Source organism: Mustelus asterias, chromosome 15 (genome assembly GCF_964213995.1).
Source record: "Mustelus asterias chromosome 15, sMusAst1.hap1.1, whole genome shotgun sequence".
In the NCBI taxonomy this organism is placed as follows: Eukaryota; Metazoa; Chordata; class Chondrichthyes; order Carcharhiniformes; family Triakidae; genus Mustelus; species Mustelus asterias.
Window position 1 is genome coordinate 33,671,942 of NC_135815.1, and position 22,840 is coordinate 33,694,781.

The 22,840-nt window shown below is 41.1% G+C and overlaps 1 protein-coding gene and 1 long non-coding RNA gene across 2 annotated transcripts in view; one reads left to right on the forward strand and one right to left on the reverse strand.

The window, feature by feature from the left end:
* Positions 1–22,840, forward strand: part of LOC144504451 (synaptotagmin-14-like) — a 184,793-nt gene that overhangs the window by 66,667 nt on the left and 95,286 nt on the right. The gene's annotated exons all lie outside the window — the stretch shown is intronic.
* Positions 11,067–21,421, reverse strand: LOC144504453 (uncharacterized). The gene is made up of 3 exons (XR_013499636.1): positions 21,290–21,421; positions 14,118–14,258; positions 11,067–11,110 (listed from the first exon to the last, which is right to left on the reverse strand). It is a non-coding gene; the product is annotated as an uncharacterized LOC144504453 (long non-coding RNA).

A 22,840-nucleotide genomic window follows, 5' to 3' on the forward strand; every position in this document is an offset into this window, starting at 1 on the left:
ATAAGATTTGACAGTATATGCAGATGATATTTTATCCACTAGGTGGCCACATATGTACAAGTTTCTTGTAGTTTGCAATCAAAAATCATCTGCACCTGGAGGGGTAGTTCAGGTGATCATGAAGTAAAAAAAAGAAAGAAAACAAAATTTTAAAAGAGTTAGAAACTGTAAGTACGAGCTGTAAGCATGCATGACATGTCACCATGTTGATTAAGGTACAAGTGATTCTGCACAATCTCTTCATTATAAGTTGTTTAGTGTTTGAAGTTTTTTTTAAACCTATATGGGAATAGATAGATAGCCCATATAGACATTCATCTATGGCCATAAATACTAAACTTTTGCGAATGCGAAATAAGAACATTTTTGGTTTACATGTGCAAAGTGTGTCCCTTTTTTACTTGAATACCTTTCAGACGCTCTGCTTCAGTATGAAAATCAGCTTGCTTAATATTCTAGACAATTTGCTGAAAAGCTTGTAATTTATTCATATTTGTGTTATAAAAGTTAATGATATTATCATTAACTTTTCAAATGATGATTGACCACCGTGAAAATACAAGATCTAACTAGTTAGTTGTAACTTCAAGAACTGCATTGTACGATATGTTTCTGTAGTCATCTAAAAGGCTACCCATATATCAATAGAATATTAAACTGTTAAGGCCACATAATAGAGGTTTATTTATTCCTGTGAAATGTTATCTCTCATGCTAACAAAAGGATGCCTGTAATGCAATATTGTGGGTTGTAACTTCCTTGGAGTAGTAATCAGTGTCAGATTATCTGTGCTAAGTTTCTTCCTGTTTCGCATGACCTTCCTGATTCAAGCCAGGTGAGATCTCGGCAGCACAGCTGTCTCCGAAGTCCAGCCATGAAGTCTAACAGAGTCAGAGTGAAGGAGGACATACCTTTTTTTACTGCATTAGCCATTGTAAAGCAAGTTAGTTTAAGGATTCCATTGAAACTGATAGGCCATGGAGAGGTAACTAGATAGGATTTGGGGGTGGGTGGGTGGGGGGGGGGAGGGAAGGGGTAGAAGGATTGGTGGTTGCGGGGGGTGGGGTTTGGTCGGACATCGGGATGGGTATTGGCGGTCAGGTTGGACATTGGTGGTTGGGTGGGGTTGAATATTGGGGAGTCAGGGCTGGGGTTCCAGTTGGTCAGGAGATTGGGTCGGGTCATATGAGGTTTGGTTTGGGGATGAGAGCCTGGCCCACAAGTTGGGGGTGCGGAGGAATCCTGTGCAGGTAAGGGAGTCGGGGTATGGGGAATACCATAAGAGGGTGGTTAATCGGAGGTGTGCGGAGTCCCTTCGTGGGTCGGGGATATGGAGGATATCTGTGTGGGGATCAATCTGGGTCTTTAAAATTATTATGCCGAAGTTAGAAGAGGCTTTATTTCTTTCAACTTTTTCTGAGTAACTAATAGTGTAACCCTGGCAGAACTATTCGAAGTTTGCAATTTAAATCACTTTTTTAGATGGTTCCTCGCACAGCACATTTGCCTAGAGGAAGTTAGCACTTCTGGGCAATTGCCATGCAAATGTTTACCTGGGAACTTCTGAGAGGGATTCCCCAGCACATCCTTAGAGTATTCCCCCAAATCAGATGCTGGGAGACCAGAAGTTACAGTATTCGTAACAAATTATACCTCCTATATTTTAAGTATATCCAACATATCTGGTTTAAGCCCAATTTGTTCTGCTAAAAATAATCAGCTTTTGGATTATTATGTTATGCATTGATATGATTGATATGATTTTAATCAGTATGTCAATGTAAGGTAAAAATTCAAATACCAAATATAGGCCTTTAGCAGATCTAAACAGCAGAGGTAGAAATTGGTTGATGGGTAAGAAGTTTCTGGGGACAGATTTAGGTACTCCTGTTTCTGTGTGGGTTACCACATTATTAAAGCCCAGGCCAGAAACTCCAAGGTGTTTTGTGAAGTTAGCCTAGACCCTAAGTTTTACATTTGATTTTGGCTTTGGTGAGCACAACGTGTTTCACCGCAGGTATGATTCAAGTCACCCACAAAGTTTATTTAAGAACACATTTAAAATATAACAAAAAGAATGAGCATAATTTTTACCAATTACAAGACTTAAACATGACACAATATAATTCTTAACAGCTAGCTACCTCTGTTCCAATTTAAAAGTATACCCCATAGACAGAATTAGTTGGCACTAAACATGTATGCTCATGTGATGCTAGATTTCCAGCTTTTTAACACTTCTGGACAGAAATCCAAAACCAGTTTTCAAAGAAGGATATATCCTCAAGGCAGCAAAACAGAGAAGTAAACTTAGTCTCTAGCAGCTTCCAGTCTTCATATTTCAGAGACAGGAAAGTACCCCACTCTCAGCAGCAGAATCCCCAACTCCAGAGAGGGGGAAAAAAGAGACACTGCTCGTGCTCTCTCTCTCTCAACTCCAAACAGTATCTGAAAAAAACTAAGCTAGAAGTCTGTGTGAAAGCCTAGCTGCTTCCAGTCATATGACCTGACATTTCAATCATCCCAATCAAGCTCTATTCTGCACCAGAACAACAGAACACTGCCTTAGTTCAAATTAAAACAAACATGGTATCAATTATACTGCTTCAGTAACAATAGAGGACAACGGCTGCAGAAAAAATGGCCAGGGACTGCTCAAAACTTCCTGCAGAGAAACATGATTAAAATACATTTCCTAAAGGCACAGTTTCATTACAACTTGTTAATATGGTGCAAATGAGAGAAATGTAACGTTCTTTTTGCTTCCTGCATTTTCCCAAATCGAATGCTTGATGCAGTGGCAACCTGCTAGGCTCCTCGTCCAATATTTAAAGGTTGGTGGTTGGAACTTCCGGGTGTCAAGGAAAGATTGCTCTTTGAGTACAGCAATGCACAGGCTCCAGCACCAGAATTAACATGTTTTAGCTTCCCTTAAAACATTTCTTGAACTAGCTGCCTCTTTCAGTCTTTCAGCAACTAACTAGGGCCTTCCCAGCAAGTCTCCAACTTACATTGGCTAGTGTGACTCCCTGTCCTGGGAGTCCATATTTTCCCAACTTAAGTGCAGATTCAAAGTGCCTGTCAGGCTCTGCATCCACTGTTTAAAGATTGGCAGTGAGAACATAATCTTGATATCTTGATATTGGAGCAATTGAAAGAGGACTGAAAAATGTTAATTATGGAGTTAATTATGCACATTGCTATAAAAAGATGCATGCTGTCAAAATTTTTCGTTTTGCATTCAACAGGACAGATTCGCAAGAATACCAAATTTCAAAGGGAACAATTTATATTGCATGTGAAAAGATGTTTGATTGGTGATGATTTGTTGGCAAGTAGACTCTGGTCAGGATGTTGCTATGGAGAATGCCCCCAGGAAACATTTACTCACCATGCTAAGCTTGATACTGAAAGAGAGCACATCAAAGATGTCCTGTGGGATAATTGTGACCCTGATCAGATCATTGCCTGCTGTATATTATGCAAAGTCACAAATGGGCTGAAGGCCGCCACGTTTGGTCTTGAAAATTACCCAGTCAACTGGGTAAGATACCTCAAACGTTTGAGCAATAGTTGAAGCTAGCCATTTCTCACTGTTACTATGAGGGAGCAACACGAGTGGTATTCTCATGAACAGGACACTCCTGCCAAGCTGTAAAGACGTTCTGTCTGCACATAAAAGAGTAATGCGGTGTATGAATGTCAGGGGAAAAGGATTTTCCATACCAGAGGAGAGAGAACTGGATTTTCAAGCCTTGGAACAGTTTTTGTCTAGGTGACACCAAGTGGGGAGAGAAATAATTTTCCAAAAAATATTTGCACAGCTTCTGACTCAATTCCTTTTCCCAGTCATTCTTTCAGACTGAACTTTGCTTTCTGCTCAATCCTGAGTTGAGCTGAAACTCCATATCCTAACTTCCATCAAAAACTGTAACATTGCCCATGTCCACCTGACATCGCCGAGAAGCTTGAGGATAACGGCACCTTCCATCCAAAAGTCCCTCTCAATTCCCAATACACCCATAGAAACCATAGAAACCATAGAAAATTACAGCTCAGAAACAGGCCTTTTGGCCCTTCTTGTCTGTGCTGAACCATTTTTTGCCTAGTCCCACTGACCTGCACTTGGACCATATCCCTCCACACCCCTCTCATCCATGAACCCGTCCAAGTTTTTCTTAAATGTTAAAAGTTACCACTTTTAGCACTTTTATGTTAAAAGTTACCGCATTTACCACTTTATCCGGCAGCTCATTCCACACTCCCACCACTCTCTGCGTGAAGAAGCCCCCCCTAATATTCCCTTTAAACTTTTCTTCTTTCACCCTTAACCCATGCCCTCTGGTTTTTTTCTCCCCTAGCCTCAGCGGAAAAAGCCTGCTTGCATTCACTCTATCTATACCCATCAAAATCTTATACACCTCTATCAAATCTCCCCTCAATCTTATATGCATCCTGCAATCTGGCATGATGAGCAAACTGCTAAAGACATGACCATGGATCTCTGCTTCTCACCCACCCGCTTCCCCTCAAACCAATTTACCCCACTGAGTTCCTGCTTTCAGACATTTGTAGCCTCCTATCACTTTAAAGAGATTTGGGTATGTCCAGCTCAAACTTGCCAGAGGGCATGACACAGAGTTTGCCCACTCTGCAGCCACTACTACATCTCCTGGCTGCTGTAGACCATAGACACTGTCACTGCTTCCCATATACCCATTATAGCCTTTGCGTGGGCTACTCCTCTGTCATCCCAGTAAAGATGTGGAGAATGGTATTTGCTACCAAATAAACCTGTTGGACTTTAACCTGGTGCTGTTAAAACTGTTACTCCCAGTAAAGATGCAGCAAATGCGTGAAGACATCTCTAAAATCATCCAGAGTATTTTTAGGCATTTTTTAATAGAAAAGGTTCCAAAAATGTTACTTACCTGTAATCAGGTTGCTACTGCCTAGTTCACCTTGTTGTTTCACACAATTGTGGACATCACAGGCTTTGCTAGGATCTGCACTTTCCACTTTAGTGTCCTGACATCATGTTTGGCTGTTTAAATCAGGATAGCATCATTTCCACATGTTCAATCATGTGAACTGACATAGGTGCATGCACCCATATCAAAAGATGAACATTGCACTGGTAGCAGCCTGCATCATACCTGTTCTTGGGAGTGAAGGTAAGCCTCTGTGGTGCTGCTTGAAATGGTGCTATGCAAATTAATTTTGTGACCCTACAATTGCATGAGATTCCTACAAACCCCAGATCTGTGGCTATACTAAAGATATCTGATTTGATCTGCAACATGATATACCCAATCATTGCTCAGAGATTGAACTAGACAACCGATAATGGCTGGCGGTGCACATTGAAGTCTACACATGTCTCTCACAGTGTCACATCCTGAGATGACTGCTCTGAATGTTTCTGCCCCAAGTGGTAGTGTAAGTAGCAAATTTAATAACAGCATCAGAAGGATTCAAGTAGTAGTGCAAATGGAATTGTTGAGCTTCTGGCATTCAATGTAATGGTGAAAAACTAGATGCTATGCTACTTGGAGATGGCAAACCCACTCCAATGTCATACTATATGTCACACTTGTGTTCAGAGAATTGCCTTTATGTTAGCTTGTTGGTTTCTAACGACAGGCATGGTCTTCTAGTTGTACTGTTTACCCACTGAATAAATGAGGAATCTGTAGCACAGTGGTTATATGTTGTTGTAATAAATATCCAGTAGATATGAAATGTTAGTTTATAGTAAATAAAGATCCCATCTAAATTGTTTAAAATATACTTTATTGCAAAATGCTAATAGTGGAGCATGCTTGCCCCTGTTGCTTTTGCATTGTATATGTGCAAAGCAGAACAATTGTAATTCAGAGGTTCTGTACAAAATAATTAGTATTCCCACCCAAACAGTCAGTTGTTGTTAATTTGCATGTTAAAAAAGCATCTTTACCAAATTTGTATAATGGGTTTACATGGTACAGTCGTATTTCAATTCATTCAAAGCCAACCTTAGCGTCAAGTTATAAGCCTGAGGATGTTGATTTGAATTATGCATGCCTGCCTGAGTCACAGTTCCATTACCCTTCGAGATGGAGAATTTAAACATGCTTTGAATTTTAAATATACTAAACACTTGGCAAGTTAAAAATAGCTGAGTGCAAGTTTAGCTATTCAATTCAAACCCTGTTAAACCACACAGTGATAAGTGATAATTCTTATAGGCATTTCAGATTGTATTCACTGACTGTTGACCTAGAAGAAAACATGTTCATTTAAAAAGAAAAGCCAGAAATTATTTTGTGAATTCTGTGCTCGTCAAGGTGAAAGATGTTAATGCTGGGGAATTAAATACTTTCTATTTCAGGCACCAATGTTAACATCATGTACTCCCAAGTCAGACACAGCATGAAATAAAAAGAAAAAAATTGGAATTGTGCAGCAGGTCAGGCAGCACCTGCAGAGAGGGAGAGAGAGAGGTAGGTAGGGTTAATGTTTGTGAAGTCATAAAACCTGAAACATGAACCCTACTTTCCTTTCTCCCCAAATGCTGCCTGACCTGCTGTTATATGTTTTTTCTGTTTTTTATTTCAGGTTTCCAACTTTTGCAATGCTGTATTTCTGTTACTTTCTTCTTTTCAGCCTCAAAATGTGCCAGACATTTTTGTACTTGCATTGCTTGACAATTTTCCATTTCTCATACCAATTATTTTAGTGACCTCTTTCTGAATGTTTCTGTTGCCAGTTCTGTGCCGTGTTCCTGTGGGCATACCAGTTCAGAACTGTGCAAATTTCACATATCACCCTTGTAGTTATTGCTTTCTCTTAATGATAAAACCTTAATATTTACCATTAAATTAAATGTTGCAGATTTAAGTCCTAGATCTACCTGTTACTGAATCTACTAACCACAGTTGTGATGTCATTTGATTGTTCCGATCTGAGACTCGACATAAGATTTCTCACACTTGCAAAGCATTTTTTCCTTTTCTGGAGAAAACAATGATAAATGGGTTTCTAGTGTCACTTGCGCTGTTGCTATGATATTGAGAATTTTCATGCTTGGAGCTGCTTCACCTTCAGTAAAAGAAGGCATCATCAGGCTTACAGGAAAAGAATATAAATCAATCCCTACGATAATAGTGTTTAACTGCTTACGTTTTAAAAAATACAGACATACTGGAATAGCATCAACAAAATATGCTGAGAACTGCAAATATTATAATCATTACATTAATTACAACTCATTGCATGAACAAATGTACCCATTCAGTATATATACCAACTAGTGAGTTCGATGGAAAATGAAACAAATAAAAATGAAGTAACCCACAGAACCAATGGAGCCCAAAAAATTAAAAAGACTCTGTTGAACCAAAGTGCCATAAAAAATAGAATAGAATGGTTGCAGCATTCAGCCTGTCAAGCCCATGCCTACTGTCTGCAAAAGCAATTTAACAAGCCCCATTCCCAAAGGCCTGCAAAACCTTTCCATTCATGTACGTATATAATGCCCTTTTGAAAGCTATGACTGAATCTGCCCACACCATTCTTTCAGGCAGTACCTTGCAGATCATAAAACCACTAACTGCATTAAAAAAGTTTTCCCATGTTCCGGGTGATTGTCCCAAAGTGTCAAATTCGTGTAAAAACTGGAGTAAATCCTGCTGTTTTTTTTCAGTGCAGAGTGCACTAGCGTAAATCTCAGCATATTTTGTATTTGATTTATAAATTCTACCCATATCCCTTCAAAATTTTGCATATTACTGCATGACCAGAGATTGGTAGCCTAAAGCCACAAATAACTTTTGTTTGCAAATAGCAATGTGGAACAGGAAATGGCAAATGCCATTGACTGCAACAGCTATCTGCTCCCATTGCTTTCATTTTGTCTGTTTGGAGGGCATCACCTCTCCTGCTGCACCAAGGCCTCCAGTGCTGCAGTGGACTGTGTGGAAGCACACTTGCTGACCTGTTTTTAAAAAAACTTTTATTCCATCTAAAGAAACAAATTCAAATTGAATCCAAGTTCATGGTCCCCACGAAAGAGACAAGCAATATTCAAGCTGACAAGATGAGGCATTGCACCCCATCTTGGGCTTGATCTGATGCTTCATCTTAACCAAAAGGCCGAGATGGCTTTGAAAAATGGCATCAGGCGACGCCTTGGTTAAACCTTACTGGCTACCCTGATCATTGACCCTCTCCTATTGAGCCATTTCTAGTCTCTTTCTGCTCAGAGACCCTTTTTGAACCAGTTCCAGCCAAAATTAACTGCACGTTTAAGAGGTGCAGGCTAGCTTTAAGTGGTGCACGCTTGCACAACTTGTGCTTTCAACTGAGGTTTGTAGCTACTCAGCTTAGCACTGGCCTTTGTGCCACTAGCATTTAATTTAGCAGGCAGAATGAAATTTGGATGCTGCCTGCATCGCTATGAACAGGCGCTAGCTAATTGCATATTGCTATTCCTGTGGCCAATTACTAATCCAATTTCCCCCCCCCCTATAAATTATATTTAAAAAACTGATAACTTGCCAACATTTTGTTAGCTATGTAATGTATAAACACAGGGATTCCACCTTTCATGTGTTATTTGTGTGTGCCTGTTTCTGTAACCATAGTAACCAAAAGCTTCAGGGACTACTTCCTGACAACCTGTATATTGCTATAATAATAGAATCACAATGATAGTTGAAACATATGTATCTGATCTAATTTGTGAATATAGCAATATCTTGAAAAAACATTTTAAAAAAATTAAACCAGAAACCTAAAAATGTTGAAAGTTTTTTTTAGATCATTGTAGAGCAGCAAGTATTATTTATGAAAATGTTTTTACACATTAGAAAGGTAGGCAGTGATGTTTTGATCAGTATGGACAACAAATCCATGATTACCTAGATCTTCACCCATGTTGCACAAATCTTTGACCTTTCTTGAAACCCGTTTCTCTACAGTTCTATTGCATTTGCAAAAACTCTTTTACAAAGACTATAATATGAAAATTAATTGATATGTAAATATGCAAGAGGCTGAATACTACACAACAATATTAAAGCCAACCTAGTGTCTAATGTATTACCAACCCATCAAGACCATGGAAGTTCCACTGAGAACTTTATTATATGTCACCTCAAGAGTTATTTTATTAAAAATCTGCTTGCTTTCTCTCCCCCATATTCACTAAATTCACTAAACTCTAACTCATCCAAAATGCAGCCATCCGTATTCTGAACTGCATTGCTTCCCCACCACTCATCTTGACTGAGCTATATTGGCTCCCAGTGCTGAAACCCATTAAATTTGAAATGGTCTTTGTCTTCAAATTCCTCCCTTGTCCACATTATCTATGCACCTCTTTCAATCTTATATTTCCTGTCACACCTTTAGGTCCTCCTTTCATGTTTCCCTCTTCTGTTATCCTAATCTGCAACTTTCAGCTGTGTCAGATATACTCTTAGAGTTTCCTCCTTTAATTCTTCACTACCCTACCTCTTACTTCACCTTTAAAACCTTTAAGAAACTTTTTTCAACAAAACCTTCAATCACATTCCATACCTATTCAGAGTTATAATTTTCTTGCATTTGTTAATAAAGTACCATTTGAGGATTTCCACGTTAAGAGATAAAAATGTTTTGGTGTTATTATATTAGCTAACTGACAAAAGAGTTCATCGGTAGCATTAAATAGAGGCAGTGAGCGTCTTGAGTGCAGGCTGGAGAGGCAGTTAGAGTCCCATGTCGCCTCTTTTAGGGAAAGCCATATTAATTACCTGGATGTCCCTCCTGCCAAGAACTGCTAGTCAATCAGAGTAAAACAGTTCTATTGAACAGTACTGCCACTGGGGTGGTGTTTGGTGGCTGCTGCCGGTACAGCACCCATTTGAGGCCTAGTATCATTGCTGATGAGTGATGGCAGAATCATGGGCCGGGGATTCCAGGGGTTGGGGTTGGGGGCATAGGGACTTGGCAGCAAGGGCAGGGGGGGATAGCACTGCACTGCACCACCCTCCGCCAATGACATATCCCTTGATCAAGCACTAAGTGCCTTTGAACGAGGGACCTCCCTGCCTGGGAGCCCACGAGCAACCATCCACTTCACCCACTTGTCTATGGACCTGGCTGCCACAGATTTAATCAGGGTGGGGTGCGAAAATGGTGGGGTCCCCCGATTAAATACCCCTGATCAAATACCCCTACCAGCAAACCCACCACAGGGGAGGGCATTAAATTCCACCCATATTCCTATGATCTGGAACAGTTGTCAGGTAATGAAAAATCTTTCCCATTATTCACCAAGAGAAAAAAAATTAAGGAGTTGTCAAAAGATGAACATCTTTTACTGCTTTCCATGGTCAATTACAGAATTTGTTTTTGAAAAGGCAAGTTCTTTGTAGCCCATCAGTTACATTTGCTACAGCAATATCATCTATGGTTGGCATTTGCCCAATATTAACCACTTGGAACCACAAATGCTAACAGCATCTGTAGGTTGCCAAGCAACAAATCACAGTCAGCGGCTCAAAAGCTCCTCCAGTATTTCTGTCAACAGAATAGATTCAGGTTTAAAACTTGATGGTTTGATAGCTGTGTTACGCTCTGGCAACAATCATTATTGATTTACTAGCAATAATGCAATTTCTCTAAACTATTTAGGCCATTATACTTAAAATTTACAATTGAAAGTGTATGATATATACAGCAACAGCTATTGTTTTAGTCAACGTTTTACTTAGTTCAGGGCTTGCAAATCAGGTTTGAACATTTTTAATCAGCCTACATTTGGGTGCTTTTCATCTACTAATGACACATGCCTGTTACTCAAAAAGCTTTCAGAATTGCTTTGCAATCATTTAATAGGAATTTATCTTGTTGCATAGTCAATTTTTCTCCTTTTAATTACCTGGAAATAATGCATTGCCATGATTTTTAATTCCTTGTGTATATTTATGAATACCAATCAAATTAATGAAGGATTGACTCCTATTTGACATTATGGAATAAATTTTAATTTTCATCTGATGGGTAGTAGAGCAGGCGGATCACCTATCTGGTAGAGAATGCTTAATTTTCATGACATTATCTTTCTGTCCCTCTTCCATGATATCTGTTACAAAGTAGAAAGCATAATTGAAATGGTGAATGAAGTAGGCACCAGTTTCTTTTGGACTTTCCCAAGATTTCCTGCTTATGCTTGGAATATACTCTCTCAGCCATTCAAAACAACAGCCACAGAAAATACACCTTTCATTTAAAAAAATATATTTTCCAAGACAATGAGGGAAATCATTTAGTCATTCTTAGCTCATCCATCTTAACTTAAAAAAAAATTCCCCACCATCATCCCATTCTAACACTTCCTCCAGCAGATCTTTAGAATTTCAACTTTAGTTCCTCCAGGAAGGTCACTCTTTATATGCAGAGGTTCTTTGTGAAATCTGTCCTAAATTTTCCTTTCGCCAGTTCTAACCTACGTCACTTTGTCCTCATTCTGGTATAGCTTCAAGTAGTGCTCTGGATTAACTTCATCCATGTCATTGAATATCGTGTGTTCATTTATCAGGTTATTTACATATGTAAGGGGTCTAACATCTATTCAATTAGCCAATCCTCTACCCATGCTAATGTACTACCCCCAACACATGGATTCTTATCTTATTAAGGTATTGTCTTTTGTGTGGTACCTTATTGAATGCTTTTTGGAAATCCAAGTATATTACGTTTGCTGATTCCCCTTTATCTATCCTGCTCATTACCATTTCAAAGAATTCAAACAAAATTTGTCAGGCATGATTCCCCTTCATGAAGCTGTGCTGACTCTGATTATATTATGTACTTCTAAATGCTCTGCTATTATGTTATCTATGATGGACTCTATCATTTTCCCAATGACGCAAGTCAAGCCATCTGGCCTATAGTTACCTGTGTTTTTTCTCCCTCTTTTTTTGAACAAGGGTGTAACGTTGGCAATTTTCCAATCCTCTGCGACTTTTCCAGAATTTAAAGATTCTTGAAAGATTATTATCAATGCATCCACTATCTCTGTAGCTACTTACTTTAATATCCTGGGATGCAACCCAACAGGTACAGGGGACCTATTGGCCTTCAGCCCCATTAGTTTCTTTCCCTCGTACCTTTTCTCTAGTGATAGATATTGTATTTATTCCCTCCTCTGCTTCTGCCCCATATTTATTTAGTATTTTTGGAATGTTATTTATATCTTCCACCATGAAAACTGATGCAAAGTATTTGTTTAACTCCTCTGCCATGTCCTGGTTTCCCACTATTATTTACCCAATCTCATTCTCTAAGGGGCCTAGGTTCATTTTGGCCTCTCTTTTCCTCTTTATATATTTAAAGAAGCTCTTGCTGTCTGATTTTATATTACTTGCTAGTTTACCTTTAGAGTTTATCTTCTCCTTCTTTATTATTTCTTTAGTTATCTTTTGTTGGTTTTTAAAACTTTTCCTCTGGCTTACCACTAATCTTTGCCACATTATATATTCTTTCTTTCAGTTTGATACTATTCTTGACTTCATTGGTTAGCCATGGTTGATTTGTCCCCTTCCTAGAGTTCTTATTTCTCACGGGGGTGTTGAGTTATGAAGTATTTTCTTAAATGTCTGCCATTGCTGATCAACTGTCTTTCCTGCTAAACTCCTTTCCCAGTCCACTCCAACAACTCTACCCTCATTCCATTATAATTATCCTTATTGAAGTTAAGTACAGTTGTTTCTGACCCAGGTTTCTCACTCTCAAACTGAATGCTAAATTTTACCATGTTATGGTCACTAAGAGATCTTTTACTCTGAAATTATTTATTAAATCTGCCTCATTACACATCTCCACATCATTACACATTACCAGATACAAAGTAGCCTGATCCTTGGTTGGATCCACCACTTATTGTTCTAGGAAACTGTTCCAAATATGAATTCTTCCTCATGGCTACCTTTGCCAATTTGTTTTTCCCAATCCACATAAAGATTAAAGTCACCCATGATTAATGTACTGCCTTTTTTATAATCCCTTATTATCTCCTGACTTATTACCCCACTACTATATCTAGGTGTATTCCCAGGATGCACATTGGAGGTGGAAGTCGCCTGCTACCTTCCATGCCTTGTTGCTTGAGTTGCCCTTGGTGGGCATCCCCTAGAAGGCCAGGACCTGGAGGGCCCTGGTCTATTCTCAGGTGGCACTAGCATTGCCACATCGCCCTGTTCTGCCAGCTACCCCTGAGTTGCGCTGGTATCAGGAAGGAGGGATTCAGATGGGCTAGTCACTCCCAGGCACTCCTGGGTGGAAGGCCCAGGGATGTGCTCATGTGGATCCTCCTCCTTCTGGGTGCTCGTGGGGCCCTGGGTTGCTCCATGAGATGGACGGGCAGCTGGAATGAGCTCCAGAAGCCACAATGTCATCTGGCACTGCCAGTTCTGGAGGCCTGTCATTTTCTAAACCATGGCGTCGAACCACTTAGCCATGGTCCTCAGGGACTGAGTCATGCTTTGGAGTTCTTCTGCCATGGATCTGAGGTCTCACCTCAGGATTTCCACTGTAGACCTTTGCATCTCCAGCAGCTGAGGGACGAACATATCTGGAGGCTCGGCACCTGGCTGGAACACAGCTGTGTTCTGGGATCCAGCAGATCTCTGACTGTCCAATCCCTAGGATGCTCCTACTCCTGCCTGATGTGCAGCAGAACCTGTGCAGTGCTCTTCAGATAGTGAGGCAATGGCCGAGTGTTATTATCGCTAGACTATTAATCCAGAAACTCAGTGAATGTTTTGGAGATCCGGTTTTGGATCCCGCCACAGCAGATAGTGGAATTTTAATTCAATAAAAACAAAATCTGCAATTAAGAATCTGCTGATGACCATGAAACCATCGTTGATTGTTGGAAAAACCCATCCGGTTCACTAATGTCCTTTAGGAAAGGAAATCTGCCGTCCTTGTCTGGTCTGGCTTACATGTGAGTCCAGAGCTACAGCAATATGGTTGACTCTCAACTGCTCTCGAGCAGCTAGGGATGGGCAATAAATGCTGGCCAGCCAGCAATGCCCATGTCCCACAAATGAATTTTAAAAAACCCTGAATCTGCCTGCTAAGATCACCCACTGAGATGTAAGTCTCTGCAATGGTGGATGGTGCGGGCGATAGCAGTGACGCTTCATCTGTGTCTTCCTCTGAGATCTCCTCCGGCATGGTGTTGAGGGTGGGCAGAGCGACACAGCCAGGCTCTCCAGTTGATGTTCCTGCAAGGCAAGGGACATGGTTTTAGTACATGTCTTGGTCAAGGTTTTGGATTACAAATAAGTAATTTGAGACTGTCATCTGAATGAAAGTGCAGTGGCTCTTCAGTTTTCTCTCTCAGGCGCAATCCTGCTCCTCCCCTGCGAGCTCCATGGACCTCTCTCGTACAGAGTCAAGATCCTCAGCTTGGGCATCCCACCGCCCGGTTCTCTCACTCTCAGCAGTTGTACACGATCTTCTCCTGCAGGAATACAAATGGGGATAATGTGAGCTGGATGCCTGATGGGTCAGCGGTCGATGACACCTGACTTGTATGGGAATTGCACCTCAGCAGAGAGAGTTTTGATGAGGATTGCTGGGGGGCGTTTAGGATGCTGGTGGGAGATTGGGTGTTGTGGATCTGTGAGGTGGTGTCATGTGGGTTCCAGGTGACGTTCTGGGGAGGTGACGGAAGGGGGAAGTGCAGAGAGAAACAAGGAGCACTTACCCTGACTGATCAGAATAGGCCATTCATCTTTTTCCTACAGTGCACACCTGTTCTTTTGGTCAGGCTACTGATACTGACTGGTGCTGCCACCATCTCCCAGACGGGATTTGTCACCTTGCTGGAAGGCCTTCTACCAGCCTGAGGGTATATTGTAGCCCTCTTCCCCTCCACGACATCCAGCAAACTGCTGAGGGCCCCCTGGTTACCATCCTCCTGGCTTGAATCAGATCAAGTACTGGGGAGCTGTTTAAATGCAGTGAAGTGCTCAGATGACACTCAGGGCAGGTGAATCAGACACTTAGCACCTCAGATGAGGTGCTTTTCACATGGGGAAAGAAACAATTTTCAGAGTGCCTGGAAATTGCAATCCAGATCACGTCGCCGGGGGCAGTGGGAATCACACCCATTTTCTCACTGAAAATGAAACTTGTTTTTTCAGAAAATTCCTCCCATAACATTTTTCCTTTATTTTACGGATGCTACCTGGGTATTTCCAGCACTTGTTCTTATTTTTGTTTCAGATATCAAGCATCTAAAGTATTTTGATTTTTGTTTCATGTTTTAATAATTACGTTATTTGAGAATTAAAGGGAATTTAAAGCTTCAATTTTGAAAAAAATACAGTTACCTAGAATAACATCAATACTTTAGATGAAATGTGCCTTTTTGTAACAGGCAATAAAATGTCTTAGGTTGTTGATAGATGGTTAATTAGCTACAAAACAAGATTTTTAAGTGTAAACTGTGAATGTTTAACATTGCAAAGAATTAAATACTTAATTTACAATATTTCATTATAATTTCAATTAGTTGCATTTAAATGATTTCCCAAATGAAGTAAACACCCATTTGTGGCCAAATACATTCCCATGATTTAAATATATATATAGAAGGCAACTGTAAATAATGATTCTTGATTTGTTTATGTTGTTATTGTGCTGTTCTGTGCCTTATATTTGACATGATCTATGAGCTGTAGTCAGTGTCACTGCAGCTCATAAAACATGAAAATTCAATTTTTGCTCCGGATGACTGTCTGTGGGAAGCTTAGAGGATGCTAAATAATTCAGGAGAAAAGTACATGTTGAATTTTTAAAATCAGCTCATCTACGGATCACATTCTCTGCATACCATCAGGGTGCTCCAACATTAGGCACACTGTTTAGCAAGGATTTATTCTTGGCCCCCCTCTTATTTCTCATCAACATGCTGCCTGCCCCTCAGTGACATAGGCTGAAGGCACAGAGTCAGTTTTCACATGTGCGATGACAATGCCCAGTGCTATCTCACCACCACCACCCTTGACCCGTCCACTATTGTTAAATTATCAGACTGTTTACATGATATCCAGTACTGGATGAACAGAAATTGCCTCCAATTGAATACTGGGAAGACTGAAGCCATTATTTTTAGTCCTCACTCCAAACTGCTTTCCCTAGCTACTGACTCCAACTCCAAGGCAACAGCCTGAGATTAAACCATTCTATTCACAATTTTTGTTTGATCCTGAGATGAGCCTTGACCTCATACTCGTGCCACCATTAAGACCACCTATTTCCACCTATGTAACAGTGCTAGACACTAGACCTGCCTCAGCTCATCTTCTACTGTTACCTCTAGACTCTACTATTCCAACTCACCACTGGCTGGTCTCCCGTGTTCTATCGTTTAGAAACTTGAGATCAGCCAAATCTGTTCATGTCTTAGCTTGCAACAAATCCCTTTCACCTGTCATCACTATGTTTGATGAGCCACATTGTCTCCCGTATTGGAGCTATGTCTTGATTTTAAGATTCTCATCATCCCTGTTTCAAATCCCCCATGGCCTTGCCCCTCCCTACCTCTGTAATCTCTTCCAACATCACAACTCTCCGAGATACCTGCATCTGTCTAATTCTGGCCTCCCGCATACCCAGTTTTAATTGCTCTGTGATTTGTGTCCGTGTCTTCAGTTGCTTGAGCCCAAAATTCTGGAACACCCTCCCTTCAACTCTCACCCTCGCCACCAGGCCTCCCTTCTTTAAGGCACTCGGGAAGCAGTCCGTGCCCATACGTAGCAAGATCTGGACAACATTCAGGCATGGGCTCATGAGTAGCGAGGTACATTCTCCCCACACAAGTGCCAGGCAATGACCACCTCCAACAATATTGCCGTTGACAATAAGTTACATTACATTCGCTGAATCCCCGATTGTCAACATCCTGTAGGTTACCGTTGACCAGAAACTGAACTGGAATAGCCATATAAACATTGTGGTCACAAAGGCAGGTCAGAGGCTAGGAATCCTGAGGCAAGTAATTCATCTCCTGACTCCCTAAAGCTAGTCCACCATGTACAAGACACAAGTCAGGAGAGTGATAGAATACTCACTATTTGTAGCTTCAACAACACTTGACACTATCCAGAACAAAGCAGCCTGCTTGATTGGCACCTCATCAACTACCTTCAACATTCACTCCCTCCACCACTGACGCATAGTGGCAGCAGTGTGTATCATCTACAAAATGCACTGCAGCAACACATCATCTCTCCTTTGCCAGCACCTTCCAAACCTGCAAGCTCCTAGAAGAGCAAGGGCATCAGATGGGTGGGAACATCACCATCTGCAAGTTCCTTTCCAAGCCACACACCATCCTAACTTAGTACTATATCACCATTCCTTCACTGTTGCTGAGTCAAAATCCTGGAACACCCTTCCTAACAGCACTATGGGAGTATCTACACCACATAGAACCGTAGAAACATAGAAATGATACAGCACAGAAGGGGTCCATTTAGCTCATCTTTTCCATGCCAATCCAAAGACACCCACTCTTTTAAATCCAATTTTCCTGCTCACAGCCCATAGCCCTGCAGTTTACAGCACTTAAGGTACAGATCCAGGTACTTTTTAAAAGAGTTTAAGATCTCTGCCTCCTCCACCAACTTAGGCAGTGAATTCCAGACATCGAATAAAAAGAGACTCTCCTCATGTCCCCGATAATCCATCTGCCATTTAGCTTGAATCTATGACCCCTGGTTTTTGAACTTTCTGCCAAGGGAAACAGATTCCTCCTGTCTATTCTATCACTACCCCTCACAATTTTGCACCTCAAACATGTCACCCCTCAGCCTTCTCTGTTCCAAGGAAAACAGCCCCAAGCTCTCCAAACGCTCCTCGTAGCTATAATTCTCCAGTCCTAGCAACGTTCTAGTAAATCTTCTCTGCACTCTTTCCAGAGCAATTATGTCTTTCCTGTAATGTGGTGATGACCAGAACTGCACACAATACTCCAGTTATGACCTCCCAGTGTTTTATACAGTTCCATCATTATATCCCTACTTCTGTATTCTATACCTCTGCCAATGAAGGTGAGCATTCTACATGCCTTCTTTACAACCTTACCTACCTGTACTGCTACCTTTAGGGACCTGTGCACTTGCATGCCAAGATCTCTCATTTCATCCGCCCCCTCAGTATATTCCTATTTATTGTGTATTCCTTTTCCCTTTGACCTCCTTAACTGCATTACCTCACACTTATCAGATTTGAGCTCCATCTGTCACGTTCCTGCCCACTCCATCAATCCATTTATATCATTGTGGAGCCTACAGCTATCCTCTACTCTATCCATTACATGGCCAATTTTTGTGTTGTATGCACATTTCCCAATCGTGCCACCCCGTATTCAAGTCCAAATTGTTAATATGTAAAACAAACAGCAGGACCCTGTGGAACACCACTTCAAACAACTTTTCATTCACATGGGCAGCCATCAACCATTATCCTTTGTTTCCTGTTACTAAGCCAACTTTGGATCCAATCTGCCACATTACCCCTTTTACTTTTTTGGCAGCAGCAATTCAAAAAGGTGGCTCACCATCTTCTCAAGGCCAGTTAGATATGGGCAATAATTTATGGCCTTGCCAGCAGCATCTACATCCCGTGAAAGAAAACATACACCTTTAACCTTTTGGTCTTCTAATCTAATGGCCCAAATGTTCTGGTCAGTGGCGGAGCAGGTGCACCTATTGCTAACTGAGATTTAAACTATCCAGTCACCGTTTTATGTAGGAGCCTTTACATTTTTTGGTTCAGGCTCCAGTTTGAATCCAATGGCTGCGAGGCAAGGGGTGAGCATAATTCCAGTGAAGCCATGCCATGAACTGAATGTACAACTTTTAGGATCTGCCTTCAGTTCATTGACTTGTATTGGTTTTAAATGGACCTGTCAACCTCTGAATGTGCATAGCTTCACCCCTCAGCAATGATCAACCTCCTCCCTCAACCCCCAAAAATGCTCACCACCTCCCACACATCTTCCCTCACTCTCCGACAATGCTCACCCATCCCTCTGAACATTGTTGTTCACTTCCTCCCAACTCACCACCCCACCCCGAACAATGCTCTTTCAAGCTCCCTGCATATCCTGGACCAATGCTGACTCTTCTGACATTGGCTGAACAGGATCCAGGGATTCCAGAAGGTGAGAGGGGAGGAGGGGTGAGCACTGTCCAGAAAGGGGGCAAGCACTGTCAGGAGGGTGGGGTGAGGGGAAGACTGAGCAATGTTGAGGGGGGAGCTTCTCGGGCATCTTCTAGGACATCTTCTAGGGCAGTGAACATTTTTGGGAAGAGGGTGTTGAGCATAGGCAGGGGTTGCTGTGGGTGCTGTATTGCTTTCACATCCATATGATTTATTTTGCATGGCCCTCCTCTGCAGGCTCTAACCTGCTTGGAAAAACTTTAAGGAAATCAATGTAAAAACCAGGATAAGTATAGGGCAAACAATTCAAGTCTGTGTGGCTGTGGCAACCTGATCCCATCATCATAATGACTTGTACAGCAGTCTGGGCAGGGTAAAACCAGCAATCAGAAGTTTAAACTTCCCACCATATGCATATGAATGCATATCGAGATTTCCTCAAAGTCCTGAGGCACATCAGCAAATTAAGATGAGTTGTTCGCTGCTTCCCATATTGGAAGATTCAGGCCAATATGTTCTCATGTGGCTCTCTGTCATACTTTGCTTTATAACTCAGCCATGATCGTAATGAATGGCAGAGCAGGCTCGAAGGGCTGAATGGCCTCCTCCTGCTCCTATTTTCTGTAATGCCCGGTGACGGGCCTTGGGACATTTCGTTATGTTAAAGCTGCTATATAAATATAAGTTGTTGATGTTTTGGAAAAACATCATGCTCCTACATAAAAGGACATCTCTTTAAAATCATTTGTGACATTACAGTATCATGAAGTTGGAGGTGACCAGCCCTGATGCCACATGGCATATCATGTCATCCTCGCTCTGAGGTACCAATCCAACATGCTGATAGACCCTCCCTGGGCTTTATAGATCTAACTGTTCCTCATTTAGGTGTCTTTGCTTGGCATTGCCTCAAAAGCTGCAATTCGCATCAGAGGCTTATGGGCAGCTGGAGAACTGCATGCCAGAGGCTTATAGCTCACTTCCACCCTATTAGTGTCTTACAAAGCAGTGAAAGTAAGCTTGAATTTCTTTGCCACCAGATTCTTCCAGGTACCTTCAAGTGACTTTTGTCACATTAGCCTGGGAGCTGCACATCATTGCATCAGGAAGGGCATGAGTTCAGGTGGACTTTGAATTTTGTTACCTTCTCCATGGACTCTGCAAAACAAACTGTTTAATTCTATAGATAGACAAAACTTCCATTGGTGCACAATATAATTGATGGAACCACTGTGGCATTAAAAGCTCCATTTGATAACCCTTTTAATGTTATTCAATAAACTTTGATGATCTATCGTCATAGAATACATGTTAATACCTGCTACCCAGAAAATTGTCATGACATATTTACATTGTGACAATCCATCATACCAGCCTTGAGGACTGTGAGTCATGTCTCAGGATAGTTAATTAGTGATTATGGATAACCTCTATATTAAAGCTTATGACTCCAATAGGTATTTGCAGAACAAAGAATATTAGCACTGTGGTTACTTTACTAGAAGCCTGGATTGATGATCTGGAAACGCGTTTAAATCCCACCATGGCAGCAGAGGAATTTAAATTCGGGTGATAAATAAATCTGGAATTAAAAAGCCAATATTGGCAATGGTGACCATTTAACTACTAGATTATTGTAAAAAAAAATCTGGTTCACTGATATCTTCCCAGGAAGACAAATTGCCTTTTTTACATTCTTTTTTGACCTGTATACATGATTCCAGATCCACAGCAATGTGGTTGACTCATGACTGTTGTCTGAAATGGCCCAGTAAGCTGCCAAGTTAAGGGCAATTAGAAATATGCAATCATCGCTAGCCTTGCCTGTGATATGCACATCCTGTGCATGAATTATAAAAGTAACAAATACGTTGAAGTCGACAGGACTAGAATTCTAATGGAACTGACCATAGACATTTGAAGTCACATTTTAGATGCCATGGTTAATTTGGTGGAGCACTACAGTAAAAACCAACAAATGCCTCCACAATCGTTCTAGCTCACTGCATTCTAAATGATATCAATACGCAGGGAGAGTTGCTATTTCTTATAAAAGAAAAAATGAAAGAACTGTACTTACACAGCTGCCTTTCCTGATCTCAGGACATCCCAAAACACATTGCAACCAGTGAAGAACTTGAAGTGTAGCCATGGTTGCACAGGTCACTAAGCAACTATCTGGATACATGCCCCTGGCTGAATGATCCTAAGATAATAAACAGGCAAAGCACAAAACCATTGTGGCAGCCTCCCAGATAGTGTGCATTTATATGAAGAATATTGTAGCTGGCATTACACTTCAGCTGGCGGGAAAATACTCTCTGTTGATATGGTCTAGTAGGTGCTCATGTGAAGCTTTTATTGACATAAGAATCACATTGATTCCACGCTGAACTTTGGGAAACCTAGCCACTCTGTAAAAGTTCACTGTACACTCTCTCCACTGGGTCTATTGGAAACAATTAAATTGTGATGCCAAGCAGAACAAAAGAAAGACATGCATTTATGTAGCATCTTTCATGACCAACGGAAGTCTTAAACTTTTCATAGCCATTGAAATGCTTTTGAAGTGTAGTTATTGTTTTAATGTAGGATATGTGGCAGCCAATTTGCAGACAGTTTCCTGCCAGAGAACGGCTGACAGCCAATTGAGGCCAATAAAAATAAATTACATTTCCACACTGAGTGGAATTTCAAATCAAATCAAATCAATACAGCCAGTCCATGTTGGTCTGTACCATGTCTAGGCTAACAGTGCACTCAGGGTGGGCGGACCTCATAGATCACGCAAGGAACTTCCCACAATTCCCCTCCCCACAATTGACACATAATGGCCAAAGGGCAATAATGTTAGGTGTGCCCTGTATGGTAGTTGCCCCTCTTTGATCATGGTCAGGCAGCTAAAAAGAAATTTAACTTCATCTGCCCCCTCTCTCTCCATCTTCTTATGGATAATTCCAACCTTGGACAAAGGAGCTTTTTACAAATTATTTCATGGGATGTGAGTGCTGTTGGCTGCACCAGCATTTATTTCCAATCCCTAATGAAAAGGTGGCAGTGAGTGTGCTCTTGAACCACTGGAGTCCATGTGACGTAGGTGCACACACAGGCCTGTTAGGAAGGGAGTTCCAGGATTTTGACACAGTGACAGTGAAGGAATGGCGATATATTTCCAAATCAGGATGGTGTGCCTTGGAGGGAGCTTTGCAGATGGTGATGTTCCCATGCATCTCCTGCCCCTGTAACTTCTTGGTGGTAGAGGTCATGGGTTTGGATGGTGCTGCCGAAGGAGCCTTGGTTTACAGTACATCTTGTAGATGGACCATCACATTCTCTCCGTGTCTGCATGGCATAAACAAGCTACAGCTTAGGGCCTCACAATTCGCAGGAGCCTCATAAAATTTCAGAAGGTTTACAATGAAGAGAACATTTAAGAGCTGATACCAGAAAAGAAAAAGAAAGCACCAGCTTGAAGAGCAACTCAAAAAATTACCAAAATTACCAAAATCTATGAGAGAGATCAAGCCAGCCAAATGATATGTAATCAGTAAATGCATTCATTTGAAAATAATTTGTATTTTTCACATTAAACACCTTGCTATTAAATAATTAAAAGGCATAATTATGTTTT